Here is a 21026-nt window from a genome sequence, read left to right as displayed (position 1 = left end):
GATCAGCCGCCGCAGTGACCAGCAGGATTGTGTTCCTGATCCGGGTTGCTCCGAACCGGCTGGAGGGGGGTGGGGTGGTAGGAGTGTGGATCCTAGCGCTGAACCACCTGAGGCCAATCCCAGACTCAGCCCTGCAGGGCCCAGATCAGCCGCCACCGTGACCGGCAGGATTGTGTTCCTGATCCGGGTTAGTCCGAACCGGCTGGAGGGGGGTGGGGTGGTAGGAGTGTGGGTCCTAGCGCTGAACCGTCTGAGGCCGATCCCAGACTCAGTCCTGCAGGGCCCAGATCAGCAAACGCCGTGACCAGCAGGATTGTGTTCCTGATCCGGGTTGCTCCGAACCAGCTGGAGAGGGGTGGGGTGGTAGGAGTGTGGATCCTAGCGCTGAACCACCTGAGGCCGATCCCAGGCTCAGCCCTGCAGGGCCCAGATCAGCAAACGCCGTGACCAGCAGGATTGTGTTCCTGATCCGGGTTGCTCCGAACCAGCTGGAGGGGGGTGGGGTGGTAGGAGTGTGGATCCTAGCGCTGAACCGCCTGAGGCCGATCCCAAACTCAGCCCTGCAGGGCCCAGATCAGCAAACGCCGTGACCGGCAGGATTGTGTTCCTGATCCGAGTTGCTCCGAACCGGCTGGAGGGGGGTGGGGTGGTAGGAGTGTGGGTCCTAGTGCTGAACCGCCTGAGGCCGATCCCAGACTCAGTCCTGCAGGGCCCAGATCAGCCGCCGCCGTGACCGGCAGGAATCTGTCCCTGATCCGAGTTGCGGAGATTCAGTCGCCTGGGACAAACTGACCCCTCACACAGACTTACTAGTTATCGGCAGGTCTCCTTCCCGTGGAATATTGTTAGAAGATCTTCAGCAGGTCCCATGCAAGTGTATTTATGTGTCTCTCTGATCCTGTTACTGCGGAGGTATCTTAATAGGGATTTTAATAGGCATTAAGTTGGTTTTATAGAACACTTTGGGAAGTATTGCCACTAAACAATATTAAGTGTTCTGATCCATGAACATGAGATATCTTTCCACATATGTATATTTTCTTCATTGTTTTCAATAGTGTAATTTTTAATGTATAATTCCTGAATTTCTTTAATTTAATCCAATATTAAGTATTTTTTTTCAGGTTGTAGGAAATTAAATTTTATTCTTAATTTCAGTTTTGGATTGCCATTACAAGTACATAGAAATGCAATTGATTTTTTCCAAATGTTTATTGTGGTAAAATGTATAAACATAAATTATTTAATTTTTACCATCATAATTATTTACCATCATAATTATTTAAGTGCACAGTAAAGTGACATGAAATACATTTACATTGATGCCCTTTAGTTATTATCATTCATTTTGTGTATATTTTCATCTTGTAAAACCGAAAATGTACGCCCATTAAACCGTTACTGCCCCTGCCCTGACCCCTGCTAACTACCATTTCACTATCTGTCTCTATAATTTTAACTATTCTAGGTGCCTTCTACAGATGAAATCATTGTATATTTGTCTTTTGGTGACTTGCTTACTTTTTTAGCATAGTGTCATCAACGTTTATCCATGTTAGCATATGATGGAATTTCCTTTGTAAGGCAGGATAATATCCCATCATATAAACATACCATATTTCTCCTCTTTGTCCATCTATCAATGGACATTTGATCTGTTTTCATATTTTAGCTATTGTGAATAATGCTTCAATGAACTTGAATACAAAAATAAAAACCTCTTTCACACTCTGTTTTCAATCATTTTGCATATACCCAGAAGTAGAATTGCTAAATCATATGGTAATTCTATGCTTCCTTTTTTTGTTGTTTTTGAGAATCTACCATACATTTTCCCACAGTAAACTTATCATTTTACATTCCCACTAACACAAGGGTCCCTTCTTTTTTCTTCAAATCCTCTCCAATACTTTATATTTTCTGAGATTTTGTTTTTAAATATTTATTTTAATGGTTATAAAGTGGTGTCCCAAACAATATCCACATGCAAAAAAATTAAGTTGGATACTTCCTTAACACCATATACAAAAATTAAAGTAGGTTGGAGAACTAATTGCAATACTTAAAAGTATAAAGCTCTTTTTTAAAAAACAGTACAAGCCAGGAGGCTGAGGCAGTAGGATCTCCATTCAGCAATGGCGAAGCACTAACCAATTCAGTGAAACCCTGTCTCTAAATAAAATACAAAAAAGGGCTAGGGATGTGGCCCAGTGGTTGAGTGCCCCTGGGTTCAATCCCTGATACCAAAAAAATTTAAAAAGTACAAAATCTTCACATTATATTCAACAAAGATTTCTTGGGTATGACACAAAAAACACAGTGGCAAACTAAAAAGTAGACAAATTGTACTTCATGAAAGATATTTGAATCAAAAACAATATCAATACATGAGGAAACATTTGCAAGCCATGTATCTGATGAGGAATTAGTATCTATAATGTGTAAGGAAGCCCTGAAAATCCACAGCAAATAAATAAACAATTCAAAATGGACAAAAGGCTTGAATAGACATTTTTTCAATTATACAAAGGGCCAAGAAGTGCATGAAAAGATGCTCAACATCACCAAGAATCAGGGAAATGCAAATCAGAAGTGCAATTGAGTTTGGCATGTTGAACTTCTATCCTACATATTTTCCAAATTTCTTTATTAGTTCTGTGGAATTTTTAGTGGAATCTTTAGGCTTTTCTACATACAAGATCATGTCGTATGTGAATAAAGACAGCTTTACTTCTTTATTTTCCAATCAGGACCACCTGTATTTCTTTTTACACCCCCCACTGCCAATGCCCTGTCTACACTGGAGTAATTTTCCTGCAATGTTCACTGTAAACCTTAATATTGATATCATTATAGAGGAGAGATACTCAATGAAATTTTGTTATTTATTGCAGAGCATTCTTGAAAAGTGTACTTGGAGTAAGAAACAAGAAATTGAAAACTGATCATCACCCTGAGCTCTTCCTCTAGGTGGTAAAATAAAACATTGATATTTGAAGAACTGATAAAGTTTTCTTATCTTTTATATATTTTAATTTTTATGACTTTGAAACAATAGGCATTCAAATGGAAGCAGAGAAACTGCAGTTGTTGGTCCCAAACCATGCACATATTGAAGGATGGAAACTCTCACTCCTTTGGACTCCACTGAGATTTAAATGTGTGCTTTTACCATTGTATCACATTGTCTTAAGTCAATATTTGCTACGAAGACTAATTAATTATGAAGGGGTCCAGAATAGGAGAGGAAAGAAGTAGAAATGCTTCCCCCAAACTTATAACAAAGGGATGAGAACATCCAATGGCTTCTATGCCAACAAGAATTCTAGTTGTCATTGTCACAAATAAAAGCAATTTATTGGCTGTGGTAAGAGTCATTCTGTTTTACTATTATAACCAGTGGAATATAACTTAGAGGGCTTATTCTGTATCATATTGAGTTTCTTATTTAGAGCAAAATTTATTGGGACTTCTAACAAAAACAGATGGAAAACTCTTCACTCTTAAATGCTATGGTGAGAAAATACAAAGGTAATATTACATAAATGAATGCTCAGTCTCACGAAAGAATCTAACCTGCACAAATAGAAGCATAACTACCCAAGAGTCTCTTCTTTGAATTTTTCAGTTTATAAACACAGCAACTGCAAGAAAATATGCTCTTCCACAATCTTCTAGAGAATTTCAGAGAAATGAAATTCTTATAACTCTATGTGTTCTTTGCATCCAGTTCTAAATTTTAAATCCATAGCAGAAGAAAGACCTAGTCACATGTATATAATACTATATGTGACCCAAATGGTTTCAGATGGTGGCAGGAGTACAAAAATTAGAGGCATCTCTCCTGCCTGGGAAACTGGACACCTGTTTTCATAAGTTTTAAACACATCTCTCAGATATTTGCCCCCTATTTTAGTCAACCTTTTCACTGCTGTGACCAAAAGATCTGATAAGAACAATGTTAAAGGAAGAAAATTTTATATACACTCATAGTTTCAGAGGTCTCAGTCCATAAATGGCCAACTTCATTCCTTAGGATCCGAATGAGGCAGAATATCATGGCCGAAGTGTATAGCAGAGGAAAGCAGCTGGGGACATGTCACCGAAAAGCAGAGTAAGCTTCCATTCATGGGAACAAAGTGTATCCTCCAAAGATGCTCCCCATGACCTACCTCCTCCAGCCACATCCTTCCCACCTACAGTTACCTCCCAGTTAATCCCATCAGTGCATTCATTCATCCTATTTGGTTAAATCTCTCGTCATCCATCATTTCACCTCAACTTTCTTGCATTATCTCACACATGAGCTTTTGGAAGAACCTCATATCTAAATCATAACACCCTAGACCTGGAGTAACCAACTCTCTATCGCACTGCGACTTCATGAACTAATGACTACTTGCTTGAAACCCACCAATTAAAGTGCCCAATGGAGAAACCCATTTGAATAAAAATAAGATTCAATAAAGGTATTGGTCTATTGTCTCCCTTTCCATTCTTTTTCTCTGCCTCTGTGGCTCAGTGCCTCCGCCCTCCCTCCACTCCCACTCCCGTGTTCCTTGATCTCCTTGTGTGGTCTCCAGGTATGCTACATATCACCCAGCATTTGCAAATACTAAACACTACTAAACTTTCACCCTATTATTGTGTCATAGAAGCCCTCCCTGTAGTCCAATCCATGATCATGGGGCTTTCCCAGGAAGACTGAGGCAGATAAATCCTCAGCCAATGCCCTTATGTCTAGTCCTCTGGAGGCTACTTGGAATGTAGCTACCCGATAAACTGATAGAGAAACAGGAAGTATTTTTTTAATTAAAAAATAAAATAAATCATGGCACTAATACCTGAATGACTTCTTGTTTTGGGTTATTTACTGGCAACTATAGATCATATGTCAGATTCCAGTGGGTCAGAAGAGAAATTATAGCCCTACCACCTTACAAGTTGTCTTTTTGTCTGCAAATAAAGAGTTTCATCCATCTAACAAAACGTGTATTGAGCAGGTAAAATGCACAAGGCTTTTGGAAGAAACTGAGGACTCTAAGTTGAGTGAGAAATCCTGAGCTCAAGGGCATCAGTTAAATACTTATCGGGGCATGCTAAATGGCTTACCGTGTAAGCCTAAGGAGGGACATTTTTGATCACTTGGAAAATCTTAATTAGCTATTGTTCCAACGAGGAAAATAGACTTAGGACCAATGTGGGCAGAGTGACCCACGCTTCTACAGCTGATTGAATTAACCCACCCAGCACATGGCTGGGGTTCTAGTAGATGTCTCTTCCCCCTTTCTCCCTCTACCACCCACAACTGGAAAATCTCAGAATAGCCCAATTTGAGATTAAATATTAAGCACATTTATTATATGCATAATGGATTGTGCCACCTTGGCTCTGCTAGGATCTTTGTTCTCAGGAAATCACAGGCCAGGGAATGAGGGGCTGGGGAGGAAATCCCATGGCTGAGGCTGTACTCAGAGGTAGGGCACTTGCCTAGCATGCATGAGGCCCTGGGTCCAATTCCAGCCCATGGAGGTGTGGGAGGAGGACCATCTCAAGCTCCTGAAGGGACACACTCACAGACACTGAGAAGACTCTGACCCTCGTCTGAGGAGAACAGATTCATTAATAATTTACCACTTGAAACCTGGGTATCCAACACTATTCTTGAATGAATACTGCAAGAAGTGATTAAAATGAATGAATTGGAGAAGCTCTTCATCACATGTATGTTCTTAATAACAAGTATAATTAAATAAAGTAACACTAAGGCAATATTAAATAATATCTCCTAATTGTATTCTCACAAAGAGACCAGAGGCTGTCACTACTAACAGAGTGCTCCCTACAGGTCCAGGACCGTAGCAGCATACTTTCAATAAATTATCCTATCTAATTGAATCTTCACAACACAGCAAACTATGCATATGGGACTGTTATTCCATTTTTATGATTGATGGAGGAGAATGGGAGGGACTGAGACTCACAGGGGGCAGGTTATAAATTTATTAGTGGAAGCAGACTTGAACCTCAAACCTGGTCTCACTTGGGCTGGGATTGTGGCTCAGCGGTACAGCACTTGCCTAGCAAGGGCGGGACCCAGGTTCGATCCTCAGCACCACATAAAAATAAAAGGACATTGTGTTGTGTCCATCTACACCTAAAAAATAAATCAATATTTTTAAAAAAAAAAAAAGCCAGAATATGGTATAAAAAAAAAATTGGTCTCACCAATTGAACTCAGTCTTCTCTGTTTTTGCTGCAGAATTTTCTCAATTACATTATACTTCCTGGTGGGAATATGACAGGCATCTATGTATTCATAATTCAGCCTTCACGTAATTAAGAATTCTATACCTTAATTAGGTTAAATGTATCTTCTTTACATCCCAGCCAGCCTCCAGACTACATTACCTGCTCCTTGAATACCACCTGTAACCTCAGCAAGGAGGTTGCTGTGGGAGGTGGAAGGTCACGATCCTTGGTCTGGAAGGGAAGAATCACTGGGGCCTCCTGTAACCCATTCAGCTACTCAAAGGCTGATGATGATAGTGGTCTTCCCATTCCATGGGCCTCTGGGAGGATTTTAGACCAAGGACTCTTCAGAGGAAGAGGCAATTATATAGTACATGATCAATTAATACCTGTTAAGAATGGTGCAGTAGTGCACACCTGAAATCCCAGTGACTTGGGAGTTGATGCAGGAGGATTGCAAGTTCAAGGCCAGCCTCAGCATCTTAGTGAGATCTGCAGCAACTTTGTCTGCAACTTAGTCCCTGTCTCAAAATAAAATATAAAAAGGTCTGGAGATGTATCTCCATGGTAAAGGGCCCCTGGGTTTAATCCTCAGTACCAAAATTTAAATAAAATAAGGTTCTTTTAAAACAAGGTGCAGTAAAGTAGATTTCATGGGTGTGTCACTTAAATTTGACATGTGTACTTATTCATGTAAACACCATAATCAGAATATGGAACAGATCCACCCCATCTCCTTGACATCACACTCTCTTTCCTAAATACTTATCCTAAACACTGATATATGCTCTTTCACTGTAGCCTTATCTTTCTGAAAATGTCACATAAATGGAATAATACAACATGCCACTTTCTGAGACAGGTTGATTTCCCCCAGTATGATGTCTCTGAAAGCAACTCCAGGTATTTTGCTCATCAGTGATTTATTTCTTAGTATTGCTGTGTAGTATTCCATTGTATGAATATGCTGCCATTCACCCAGTCACGAGTTGGAGAGCAGGTGAATTGTTTTCAACGACTAAAGTTATGAGTAGAGTTGTCATAAAATTTCTATGTACTTTTCTGTATGAACATCAGTTAGTTCGCTTGGGTAAATACCTTAGAGTGTGATTGTTTGTGCCATATGACAAATAGAGTTGTTCTTCAGTATCCATGTGGAATTAGTTCCAGGACCCCTAAGGATACCAAATGCATCCATGTTCAAGACCCTTATGTAAAATTACATAGTATTTGCATATAACTTGCACATCCTCCTATATACTTTAAACTATCTCTGGATTACTTATAATAATGAATACAATGTAAATGCGATGCAAATAGATGTTATACTGTATTGTTTAGGGAATCGTGACAAGGAAAAAAGTCTGTGTGTGTCCAGAAAAGATGCAAATTTTGTAAATATTTTCAACCCACAGTTGGTTAAATCCATGAATGTGGAAGCCATGTGGGATATGGAGGGCCACCTCTTTATATATTCTGAATATAACCCCTGGTCCATGTAATTCACAAGTATTTTTCCCAGTCTATAGTCTATCTTTTAATTCCACTCTTTCTTCTGCCAAAAAGCAGCTATTTTTTTGTTTTGATGAATTCCAATTTATTTATTTATTCTTTTAATAGATCATACTTTTGGGATCATGTATAAAAATTCACTGCCAGTCAAGAAGTTTTATTACTATGTGTCTTCTAAAAGTTTAAAATTTTAAGTTATATATTAAATGATAATCTATTTTGAATGACATTTTTACAATATTTAAGATTCAGATCAAAGTTCCTTTTTGATTGAATCTTTTTTTTTTCTTTTTGGCATATCAGTTCAATTGCTCAAAAAACATTTGTTGAGAAAATTGTCCTTTTCCTGTTCTTTTTTTGCACTTTTTGTTAAACAGCAATTGGATGGGTCTATGTAGATTCTGGGTTGTTCTTTTGATCCATCTGTTTATTCATTTGGAAATAACACTCTGACTCTAGTATAGTAAGCCTTAAAATTAGGAGGTGTGATTCTTCCAAATTTGTTTTTCTGTTTCAAAATTACCTTGATTATTCTAGTTTCTTTACTTCTCCTTTTATATTTTATAATTTGATGGCCTAGGACTATTTTTTAAAAATCTTGTCATGGATTTTTAATCTATAAATTACATTTAATCTATAAACCAATTCAGGGAAAACTGGTATCTTTATAGTGTTGAGTCTTCTCATTCATGAATACAATATCTCTTGTTTAGAAATCAAAGATTTTTTTCACCAACATTTGGCAGTTACCTACATTAATATTTCATTCATGTTTGGTTAGATGTATATTTGCGTTTCTCATTTATCAGAGGCATTATAATGATATTATTGTTTAAATTTGAATTGCTGTGACTCATTTAAGTATTTGATAGACATCTTTAGTAAAACTATATGAACCTGAAAATTACAGACATTGGAATGTTTTCAACTAACGTTTTTCATAAGTTTAGCACCATTTGAGTTGCCTGTTTAGTCTCAGGTGGCTTTTGGTAGTTTCGGTATTTTAAGTATTTGTCTCTTTCATCTAAGTTATAGAATTTATGTGCCTAGTTGTTAATAGTATCTCTTTTTATCTTACTAATGTCTGTGGATTTTATAGTGATATTGTCTCATTCTTGATTGTTATAATTTATATTTTCTCCTTCTTTATCACTTTTCAAGGTACATCTACTTTATAAGAAACAACATTTGTATTTGTTAATTATTTTCAATTTTCAATTTCGTTGACTTCTGCTCTCAAGTTTCTTACTTTCTCTCTTATGCTTGCTTTGAATTTGTTTCACTTGTCTTTTCTAGTTCATTGATCTATAACTTTAGATGCTTAGATTCTTGAATATTTTGTCATTTCAAATATAAACTCTAATTGTAAAATATTCATAAATATTCACCTAAGCACTATGTTTCCTACCTCTTTCAAATATTAATGCTTTATTTACATTTTTGCCATCTCAAAACATTTTCTAATGTCCCTTGAGACTTCCTTCCTAATAAACGAATTATTTATAAGATCATTGTTTAATTTTCAAGTGGTAAAAGATGTTGCTCTTAATGTTATATTATTGATCTTAAAGCCTAATTTCACGTTGGTCAGTATGCCTTCAGATTTATTTTATTTTATTTTACTTTAGGACCTAAGATATGTTTTGTGTTGACAAATATCATGTGTACTTTAAAAGAATGTGTACTCCACTATGGATTCTGGATTCTGTCAATGTAGTTTAATATGTTGATGATAATATGTTGTTGTAAAATCCTTTATATACTTTTTGATTTTCCTTCCTTTTCTTTTAAAAAAAATTTATACTGGAATTTAACCCAGGAGATTGAGCTCCATTCCCAGTAATTTTTATATTCTATTTTGTGATAGGGTCTAATTCAGCTGCTGAGGCTGCCTGGAACTTCTGATTCTCCTGCCTCAGCATCCTGAGTTGCCAGGATTTCAGGTATGTGCCACCATGTCCAGCTTACTTTCTGATTTTCTATATTAATGTTTATATTGAGAAATGGATATGAAAGTGTCTAAATACAATTGTGGGTTTGGTCTACTTTTCATTACATTTCTTTCAGCTTTTGCTTTGTGTATTTTTCTGCTTTATTTTTAGGTGCCACATACATTTAGGATTGTCACGTCTTCTTGGTGACATGTTGACCCTTTAATGATTATATAACATCCCTCTCTATATCTCTTTTAAAAAGTTTCTTTGCAGTGAAAAATCTAATTTGTCTGCTATTGAAATGCCCATTGCTGATTTCATTTGGTTAGTGTTTGCTAAGTATTTATTTTTCCATCCCTTTACCTTTATAAAATTGTGGCAAATGTACATGTGGTAAAATATACCATCTTAACCATTTTTAACTGTACACTTCAATGATATAAAATATGTTTGCACTAGTGTTTAACTATCACAATCATCCATGTTCAGAATTTCTTTATTTTCTTATACGGAAACACTATATACAATGGGTAAAATCTCTCCATTTCCTACTTTTCCGGTCTTTAGCAACTATAATTCTATTTTTTTAAAAGCCATATATTTTATTTTATTTTTTATCTTTTTAAAAACTGTATTTATTTATTTTAATTAGGTATATATGACAGCAGAATGCATTCTGATTCATTGTACACAATTGCAGCACAATTTTTCATTTCTCTGATTGTACACAATGTAGCATCACACCATATGTGCAGTCATACATGTACCTGGAGTAATGATGTCTATCTCATTCCACCATCATTCCTGCCCCCATGCTCCCTTCTCTTCCCAGTAAGCTGAGTTTAAATCTTTTGGGTAACCAGTGAGGAGTGGGATAGCTGGATCAAATGATGGTTCCATTCCAAGTTTTCCAAGGATTCTCCATACTGCTTTCCATATTGGCTCCACCAATTTATAGTCCTATCAGCAATGAATGAGTGTGCCTTTTCACCTACATCCTCGCCAACACTTATTGTTGTTTGTATTCTTGATAGCTGCCATTCTGACTGACATGAGATGAAATCTTGGAGTAGTTTTGATTTGCATTTCTCTAATTACTAGAGATGTTGACATTTTTTTCATATATTTGTTGATCAGTTGTATATCTTCTTCTGAGAAGTGTCTGTTTAGTTCCTTAGCCCATTTATTGACTGGGTTGTTTGTTGTTTTGATGTTAAGTTTTTTGAGTTCCTTGTATATCCTGGAGATTAGTGCTCTATCTGACATGCGTGCGGCAAAGCTTTGTTCTCAAAATGTAGGCTCTCTCTTCATCTCATTGATTGTTTCTTTTGCTGAGAAGAAGCTCTTTAAGTTGACTCCATCCCATTTATTAATTCCTGATTTTATTTCTTGTGCTTTGGAAGTCTTGTTAAGGAAGTTGGGGTCTAATCCTATGTGATAAAGACTTGGGCCTACTTTTTCCTCTATTAGGCACAGGATCTAAGGTCTAATTCCTAGGTCCTTGATCCACTTTGAGTTGAGTTTTGGGCATGGTGAAAGATAGGGGTTTAGTTTTATTTTGCTGCATGTGGATTTCCAGTTCTACTAGCACCATTTGTTGCTGAAGAGGCTATTTTTTTCTCCAATGTATGTTTTTGGCACCTTTGCCTAGTATGAGATAACTGTATTTGTGTGGGTTAGTCTCTGTGTCTTCTATTCTGTACCATTGGTCAACATGTCTATTTTTATGCCAATACCATGCTGGTTTTGTTACTATAGCTTTGTAGTATAGTTTAAGGTCTGGTATTAAGATGCCTCCTGCTTCACTCTTCTTGCTAAGGATTGCTTTGTCTATTTTGGGTCCCTTATTTTTCCAAATGAATTTCATGATGTTTTTTTTTTCTATTTCTATAAGGAATGATGTTGGGGTTTTAATTGGAATCTCATTGACTCTGTATAGTGCTTTGGGTAGCATGACCATTTTGACAATATTAATTCTGCCTATCCAAGAGCATGGGAGAGCGTTCCATCTTCTAAGGTCTTCTTCAATTTCTTTCCTTAGTGTTCTATAGTTTTTATTGTATAGGTCTTTCACATCTTTTTTAAAGTTGACTCCTAAGTATTTTTTGAGGCTATTGTTAATGGGATAATTTTCCTAATTTCTCTTTCAGAGGATTAATCACTGAGGTATAGAAATACATTTGATTCATGGATATTGATTTTTTTATCCTTCTCCTTTGCCAAATTCATTTATTAGTTCTAGAAGTTTTCTGGTGGAGTTTTTTGTATCCTCCAATATAGAATCATGTCATCAGCAAATAATGACAGTTTGAGTTCTTCTTTTCCTATTCATATCACTTTAACTTCTTTTGTCTGTCTAATTACTCTGACTAGAGTTTCAAGGATGATGTTTAATGGAATTCGTAAAAAAGGGCATCCCTGTCTTGCTCAAGTTTTTAGAGGGATGCTTCTAATGTGTCTCCATTCAGAATGATGTTGGCCTTGGGTTTAGCATAGAGAGCTTTTATAATGCTGAGATATGTTCCTACCATCCCTAGTTTTCTAGTGTTTTGAATATGAAAGGGTACTGTATTTTGTCAAATGCTTTCTCTGTATCAATTGGTATAATCATATTATTCTTATATTTAAGCTTATTAATGTGATGAGTTATATTTATTGATTTCTGTATGTTGAAACAACCTTGCATCCCTGGAATGAACTCCACTTGATCACGGTGGACAATTTTTTAAATATGTTTTTGTATGCAATTTTCCAGTATTTTGTTGAGAATTGTTGCACCTATATTCATCAGGGATATTGGTCTGAAATTTTCCTTCCCTGATTTGTCTCTGCCTGGTTTTGGTATCAGGATATAGTAACTTCATAGAATGAGTTTGAAGAGTTCCTTCCTTTTCTATTTCATGGAATATTGGGAGGAGTATTGGAATTAGTTTTTCTTTGTAGGTCTTGTAGAACTCAGCTGTGAATCTGTCTGGTCCTGGGCTTTATTTGGTTGGGAGGCTTTCGATGGCATCTTCTATTTCCTTGCTTGAAATTGATCTGTTTAAATTGTGTATGTCCTCTTGTCTCAGTTGGGGTTGATTGTTTGCCTCTAGAAATTTGTTGGTGTCTTCGAGGTTTTCTATTTTACTGGAGTATAAATTTTCAAAATAGTTTCTAATTGTCTTATGCTTCTCAATAGTGTCTGTTGTGCTAGTCCCTTCTTCATCACAAATTTTGTTAATTTGAGTTTTCTCTCTTCTTTTTGTTAGGGTGTCTAAGGATTTGTCAATTTTATTTATTTTTCCAAATAACCGTATTTTTGTTTTGTCAATTTTTTGAACTGTTTATTTTGTCTCAATTTCATTGATTTCCACCCTGATTTTAATTATTTCCTGCCTCCTACTACTTTTGGTTAGTTTGTTCTTTTTCTAGGGATTTGAGATATAATGTCAGGTCGTTTTTTGTTGACTTTTCATTCTTTTAATGAATGAGCTTAATGCAATGAACTTTCCTCTTAGCATTGCCTTCATAGTGTCCCAGAGATTTTGATATCTTGTATTGGAGTTTTCATTTACCTCAAAGACTGTTTTTATCTCCTCTGTGATGTCTTCTATTATCCATGCGTCATTCAACAGTGTATTGTTTAATCTCCAGGTGTTGGAGTAGCTTCTATTTTTTTACTTTACCATTGATTTCTGATTTCATTTCATTATGTTCAGATAGAATGCATGGTGGTATCTCTATTTTTTTGTATTTGTTAAGAGTTGCTTTGTGGCATAAATATGATCTATTTTGGAGAAGGATTCATGTGCTACTGAGAAGAAAGTGTATTCACTTGTTGATGGATGGAACATTCTATATATGTCTGATAAGTCTAAATTATTGATTGTATTATTGAGTTCTATAGTTTCTTTGTTTAGTTTCTGTTTGGAAGATCTGTCCAGTGGTGAGAGAGGTGTCCCAGTATTATTGTGTTGTGGTCTATTTGGTTCTTGTAGTTGAGAAGGGTTTGTTTGACATACATAGATGTCCCATTATTTGGGGCATAGATATTTATGATTGTTATGTCTTGTGGATGTATGATTCCCTTAAGCAGTATGAAATGTTCTTCTTTATCCCTTTTTACTAGCTTTGGTTTAAAATCCACTTTATCTGATATAAAGATGGAAACCCCTGCTTGTTTCCACAGTCCATGTGAGTATGTTTTTTCCTACCCTTTCACCTTCAGTCTGTGGATGTCTTTTCCTATGAGATGAGTGTCTTGAAGGCAGAATATTTTGGGTTCTTTTATTTTTTTAATCCAGTCTGTCCATCTATGTCTTTTAGTTGATGAGTTTAGTCCATTCACATTCAGGGTTATTATTTAAATATGACATATTCCTGGATATCTTGATTTATTTTTGGTTTTAAACTTGACTTAATTTCTCCTCTGATTGGACTTTCTTTCCTATAGTGTAGTTCCTCCTTTGCTGATTTTCATTTCCTCCTAATGGAATATTTTGCTGAGAATGCTCTATAGTACAGGCTTTTGATTATTGTGAATGGTTTTATTTTTGCTGGATATAAGGTTCTTGGTTGGCATCTATTTTCTTTCAGAGCCTGGTATATGTTGTTCCACGATCTCCTGGCTTTGAGGGTCTGGGTTGAAAATCTGCTGAGATACGAATTGGTCTCCCCTATTTGTGATCTGATTAATTTCTCTTGTGACCTTTAAGATTCTATTCTCATTCTGTATGCTAAGCATTTTTATTATCATGTGTCTTGGTGTAGATCTGCTGTAATTTTGTACATTTGCTGTCCTGTAAGCCTCTTGTATTTGATTTTCCAATTCATTCTTTATGTTTGGGAAATTTTCTGATATTATTTCATTGAAGAGATTATTCATTACTTTGGTTTGAATCTCTGTGCCTTTGTCTATCTCAATAAATCTTAGATTTGGTCTTTTGATGCTGTCCCACAATTTCTTGGATATTCTGTTCATGGTTTCTTACCATCTTCACTGTGTGGTCAACTTTATTTTCAAGATTGTATATTTTGTCTTTATTATCTGAATTTCTCTCTTCCAAGTGATCTAGTCTGTTGGTGATGCTTTCTACTGAGTTTTTATTTGGTTTATTGATTTCTTCATTTCAAATATTTCTGATTGGTTTTTTTCCCCCAGAATCTCTAACTCTTTCTTGAAGTAACCTTTTGCTACCTGTATTTGCTCCCTTATCTCTTTGTTGGAGTGGTCAATTTTTGCCTGTCTTTGCTCACTTACGTCATTCTTTAATTCGAAGATCACTTTAATTATGTACATTCTGGACAACTTCTCTGACATTTCATCAACTTCGCTGTCCATGGATTCTATTACTGTAGTATCTTGGTTTGTTTGAGGCACTTTCTTCCCTTGATTTTCTCATGTTGTCTGTGCGTCTTCTTTTCTTGCAGTGTAGTGCCCCTCACCTTGGTGTTGGACTTCCAGTTTCTGGCCGGTGTCCCACAATGGATGCTATTCCATCTAAAGGTGGTGGCGGCAATAGCAGAGGTAACTCAAAATAGCAATGCGGGTGCCCCAAGAGGGATGCAACCACGTTCAGAGATGGAGCTGAAAGGGTGGGACTTACAATGGCTGCGGGCTACCTATTTAGACATGTAGCTGCCTCCAGGTCCTGATTGTTGTCCGAGGGTGGAGGCTGGTGCATGGGGAGGGCCATGGGGATGGCTGCAGTGTCCCAAGATGGAGGTGGGCTAGGCCTGGGCTCCAGGGTGGTTTAGAAAATGGTGGGGCAGACCTGGGCCTGACCTGGTCCTTGGCTCCCATATGGGTCATCAAGGCAGTCCTACCTTTTGTCTCTATCATTTTGACTACTCTAGGAATCTCATAGGACTGTAATCACATTATTTCTGTTTTTGTGTCTCTCTCATTTCACTTGGTGTAATTTCTTTAATGATCATACATGTTATAGTGTGTCTAAATTTTCTTCCTTTATAAGACTGAATAATGTTTCATTGACTATCTATGTCATATTTTGTTTACACATCCCTAATCAGTGGGCATTTGGATTGTCTCCATCTTTGGCTATTGTAAATAGTGATGCTATGAACATTGTTATGTACATGACTATTCAAGTCTCAGCTTTTAGTTCTTTTGGATACAAGTAAAATTGCTAGATTATATGGTAATTCTACATTTAAATTTTTTAAGGAACCCCAAAACTGTTTTTTACAGTGGCTTTACCATTTTAAATTTCTACCAGCAAAACACAAGAATTCTAATTTTTTTTCCATCATTGCCAACAATTATTAATTTTCTTTTTTTGTAAGAAAATAGTCAACCAAGAGGGTATCGAGTTATATCTCATTGTGGTTTTGTTTTGCATTTCCCTAATGATTAGTGATATTTATTATTTTTTTAAAAATGTTTGTTGGCAATCTGAACATCTTTGGAGGAAATCTATTCCTTTTGTTGTTGTTGTTGTTGCGCATTTATTAGAATTGTTGAATTATAGGGTGATTTTGTTTGTTGTAATTTTACCTTTCAATTCTAAAGTTTCATTTGCTTCTTTTTAAAAATTTATTTACTGAGGATTTTTGTCTTTTCCTTTGTTGCAAAAGTATTTGTCCTTGCTTGTTGGAGAATATTTTTAACGGTCATTTTACTATCGCAATGCATAGTTTTTCCAACACATATGTCACCTCAATGACAGTCAGTTGAGTTTTTTCTGGTTTACTATTCATTGAGCAGTTTTACCATCCTGGATATTATATATGTTATGCAATGAGATGCTTGGTTCTGTTTAAATTCTACAGAGAGAATCAATGTCTTATTTTGGTGTGGACTGTGAGTTCCAACCAATCTCTGGTACATTTGTGGTACTTATGAGGAGACCTGATAGCCCCTGGGAACATGGGCAAGAGGAATTGTGAGTGCTGTTTGCAATGGTCCTACATATGTGCCAGCTCACGGTCAGTCGATTCAGTGGTTAGGTTCCCAATCCTGTTTTATCCTTGTTTGGATTATATCTGCATGCAGTCAGCTCAGGAGTCTCCCCCTGGAATTAAACAACTTGATGTCTCCTTGTTCCTGAGCTTCACAATCACTTTTCCGTTCCTTCCCTTGCTCAGTTTATTGCCTGGTACTAGTAGTCTACAGTTCCCTCAGTCTTCTGGTTAAAAAGCAGACAATAATCTCTGCATTTATATCTTTGCCAAATATTGTTGAATTGCCCTTTACAAGAAAGACACCCTTTTTTCATTCTTTCTGGTAACTACAGTTGAAAACATTTTCCCATTGCCTCTCCAGTCTATGGCTGCACTCTTAGGAGGGGAGCTCCTCCCACACTCATGGGAGATGCTCTTCCTGCACACTATCAGCTCACCAGCTTTACCATCATTTACCAGTTTCCTCTATAACTACTAGGTGTAAGTGACAGAGACTTACAAGAGATCCTCAACTCTGTTATATGTGTCTTGCCAAGAAGGGAGAAGAGGCTAACCTCACTCAATACATTCCAGCTTTACATTTCTTGACTTCAGGTGTGAATTCACGCCCAGTGGCTTTTACCTCCTATTCTAAGAGGAAGTCTGGGCTTGTTTTCACAACTTGATGAAAACCAGCTCATTCTTAGTTACAGAAATGCCTTTGTTGAGCATTCCCATCCACATTTATGGAATAGATAGGCACACCATTCTTACAAAGATTGTGGTGCCTTGCCTTTCTGTCTTCTCAACTTAGTTCCTGCAAAAACAGGAACAACCATTTAATCAAGTGTTTCCGATGCACCAAAGGCTATGTGTGTATATGTAGAGAAAGAGGTTATACTCCCATTTACTGACACTAAAACTGATTCAGAGTTTGATAGCTGAAAGTCTTAATGCTCCCAAGCAGTAGACCTGGGAACGCAACCTGTCTGACAGGTATCAACCATTATGCAATACAGACTGCAGGAGCTATACACAAAGTACTGTTTCCAACATACTCAAGATGAAATCCAACCACCTCCAATGCTCAAGACTCCTGAGACTTCTGTGCCCTTGATCCCACAGGGCCTATTTTTATTCCCTTCCCTGCAAAATTATCTTAAACAACAAGATTGTCCTAAACAGTAGGTTTTTCTTCTTGGAGTAAACAATGAATAAAGAAATGAAAGTAATAGCTGGCTGGATTGGAGGATTAAATACATAAGTGGAAGATTAAATTAATTAGGATTATGCTACTTTAGAGCATAGAATTCCAGGGCCCACTTAATGTCCAGGCTGGCTCTTTAGCGAGTCTGATATCATCCTCTGATATTGGTAAAGGGAATTGTACAAGATGGCTCAGGATGCATGTGTCAGGACTACTTGTGACCATACCATGGGTGTGTTGGTGTTTCATAGCAGTCATGTAGGATGTGTGATGAGGAGGAACAACACAGAATAGCACAAAGGTCAGCCTGTATGTCATCACAGTCTCACACACTGACTAAATCTACCAACGCCTACCTTGGGTATGGCTTCATCTCCAGCTTCCCACAAGCAGATTTCTTAAAGAACGGACTGTATTTCTGCCTGGTCCTATTGCTACCACTACATGCTCACTGCCAGCACTTGTTTGTATGCAGATGAAGCTGAAATAGCAATTCTCAAAAAAATTGTCATACTACACATCAATTTTGAAGAGGTGGTGTGGAAGAGGGCCAGGAACCTGGCCTACTTTATGCTTTCATAAATCTCTTATTCAGTTAGGTAAAAAAAACTGGGTTATGCCTATTAAGAATCCTGGAGCTGTAAGAAACCCTTAAGATTTATTGTTACCCATATCTGCAAACCTGCCTTGATAGAGGAATAAAACCTAATTGAGTCAGGCCAGCCTCTTTTGTTCTGATGTGTTTGGGGGTTACACACATGCATGCATTTTTTTTTAAAAGCTAGGAAACTTCATTGACTCAAACCCACCAAGGCCCCACTTTGAGCTTTTGCTTCCTTGTCTGCCAGTTCTAAATGTTTTCTGCAGAAATGTTTCCTCTCTCACCTCCCATATCCTCATATAAAGTGCAGGGTGAGCTGACCCAGAGAGGAGCCATTCTCCCAGCTTCCCAGGATCTCAACAAGGCAAACCATTAAGAAAATAGCACCTCAGGCATTTGAATTGCACTATAAATATTTTTAGAACTATTCACCACTCGCCTTTCTTTCACCACACGCAGAGTTTAGAAGAAAAGAATACAGGGCTTAGAAGTTCTTGTTCTGTCTCTGTATTAGTGACCATGATTCTACCTAAAATAATAAAACGACTATCATTCCTTGAATCCAGCATGAATAGGAAGCCCTGTCTTTCCAGTCAGGCTGATTTCTGTTTGGTTCTTGCAGCAGAGACAAACCCTGAACTCAAAGTTAGGCCCCTCCCTAGCTGCTCTGCAGCCTAAACCAGAGGCTGTATCCCCTAGGACTGTGTGTCTTCATCTGTGAAATCAGAAGAATACTGCCTGCCTCCAGAGGTTGCTGAGGATGTGATGGTGGGGGTGTGCTGACTGGCACAGATGGGGCTTAGTGAGCAGTAAATCCCCAAGGATGCAGGTACTGCACATATTCTCAGAACACTATAACAGTATAGGTAACCTGAAAACCAGAAAGAAATTCTTGAGTTTATGACCTTACCCACCTGCAAGTGTTGACCCCCTGATAAAGACCTCTGTCCATTCTAGACCAGACTTGTCAGGATATCTTCTCTGACCCATAAGGCCAGGAAAAGCAAGTGCAATTCATTTTTATTATGAGATTGAAAAAGAATGTGTCTAAATACAAATTCTAGCTTAGCAGGAAAACATTCTGTTTGATTAGTGATGTTTTTCACCAGACAATTGAGGGAAGGAATGGGAGCCTTATTATAGTTACTTGTCCTCAAGTGGCATGGTGATCTCCTTAAAAGCTAGCACAGGCTTTAGCAATCCTGAAATTTCCAGTTCCCAACAGAAGGACTGGCATGGCAGACATATCAGACACATTTACAGGTGGATGGAACCATCTTCAGGTTGCAGAATCCTGTTATAAGCTTCCAGCAGGTGTCTGGCCTGACAGTCCAGACCTGCCAGCATGGGATATATGATCAGTACCAAGCTGAAAGTTATGAAGGAATTCCCTGGTGAGAGGTAAAAAATGATAGCAGGCATGGGGTAAAATCCCTTAGGAGCAACAGCTAACAACATCAAATTAAGGTGGGAAACAAAAAATTAAATCAAGGTCCATACTGAAGGCTAGATATCTGAGGACATCTACTCTGTGGAAACAGATGCAGGTGCACACCTGAAAATGAGGGCAGAGGTGTATAAGATCTACTTACCAAATCAGGCATTGCTAAGAATCCTTCAGTCCAGGACATTGATAGGGTCAGGTGCCCCTGTGATGCAGTGATAGTCTTCTTGCATCCCTCTGTCTCAGAGCCCATGGGAGTGCTCTGGGACCTCTAGGTCATGCATCATTCTCCCCATCAGGACTGTAAGCTCCTGGGGGACAATGTCTCCTTTCTTTTCCTCTTTGTGTTCAAAGGACCAGCAGAGGGTACCAAGTGTGGGTGCTCAAGGAATGGTGGGTGGATGGATGGATGGATGGATGGATGGATATATGGTTGGATGGATGGTTTGATGGATGGATGGATGGATGGATGGATATATGGTTGGATGGATGGTTTGATGGATGGATGGATGGATGGATGGATGGATGGATGCTGTAGACACAGAAGAATTATACTTTCCCCAGTTTTCTGGAAACAGAGAATGGACTTTCTATGGACATTAGCAGTTCGGACAGACTGGCTAAAGTCTGCTCTACAGATAAGCAAACAATAAAAAAGACATAAGAGATGGAGGGGTGAAGGGAACTTGTTTCAAAGAACTTGTCTTCACCTCTCACATTTAATCCTCCAACAACCCAGAGAGATGGGAATTATCATTCCTGATTTTCAGATGGGATAACTAAGACTTGGAGATAAGTTCATTTTCTTCAAATGATGCATGTGTCAAGATGCAAACCAAATTTTCTCACTCCAGCTCTCTGACCCTTGCCGTCATATTACAATGCTTCTGGTTCAAGATAACACCAATCTCTCCTGTTTCTTAGGCCATGCATTAGCTGATGTGAGGGGATTCTATCTATTTTGTTATGAGTGAATCTGGTCTTGTGATTACTTTGGGAAGAAGGGAAAGGAGACGTTCTCTTTATGTCCAGTCTGAGCAGGTAATTATGGAATATTGGTGCTCAGGATCTCTTCCTCTGGCTTCTGGATGGGCTCAATCCATGGGAGGTACCTTAAGGGGATCAGAAAGGGATGAGAGAGGTGGCATGGTCACCTGCCAGATATGATCTCTTGTCTTCCTTCCCTCAACC

Source organism: Urocitellus parryii, chromosome 1, assembly GCF_045843805.1.
Source record: "Urocitellus parryii isolate mUroPar1 chromosome 1, mUroPar1.hap1, whole genome shotgun sequence".
Lineage (NCBI taxonomy): Eukaryota > Metazoa > Chordata > Mammalia > Rodentia > Sciuridae > Urocitellus > Urocitellus parryii.
This window is presented reverse-complemented; position numbering follows the sequence as displayed.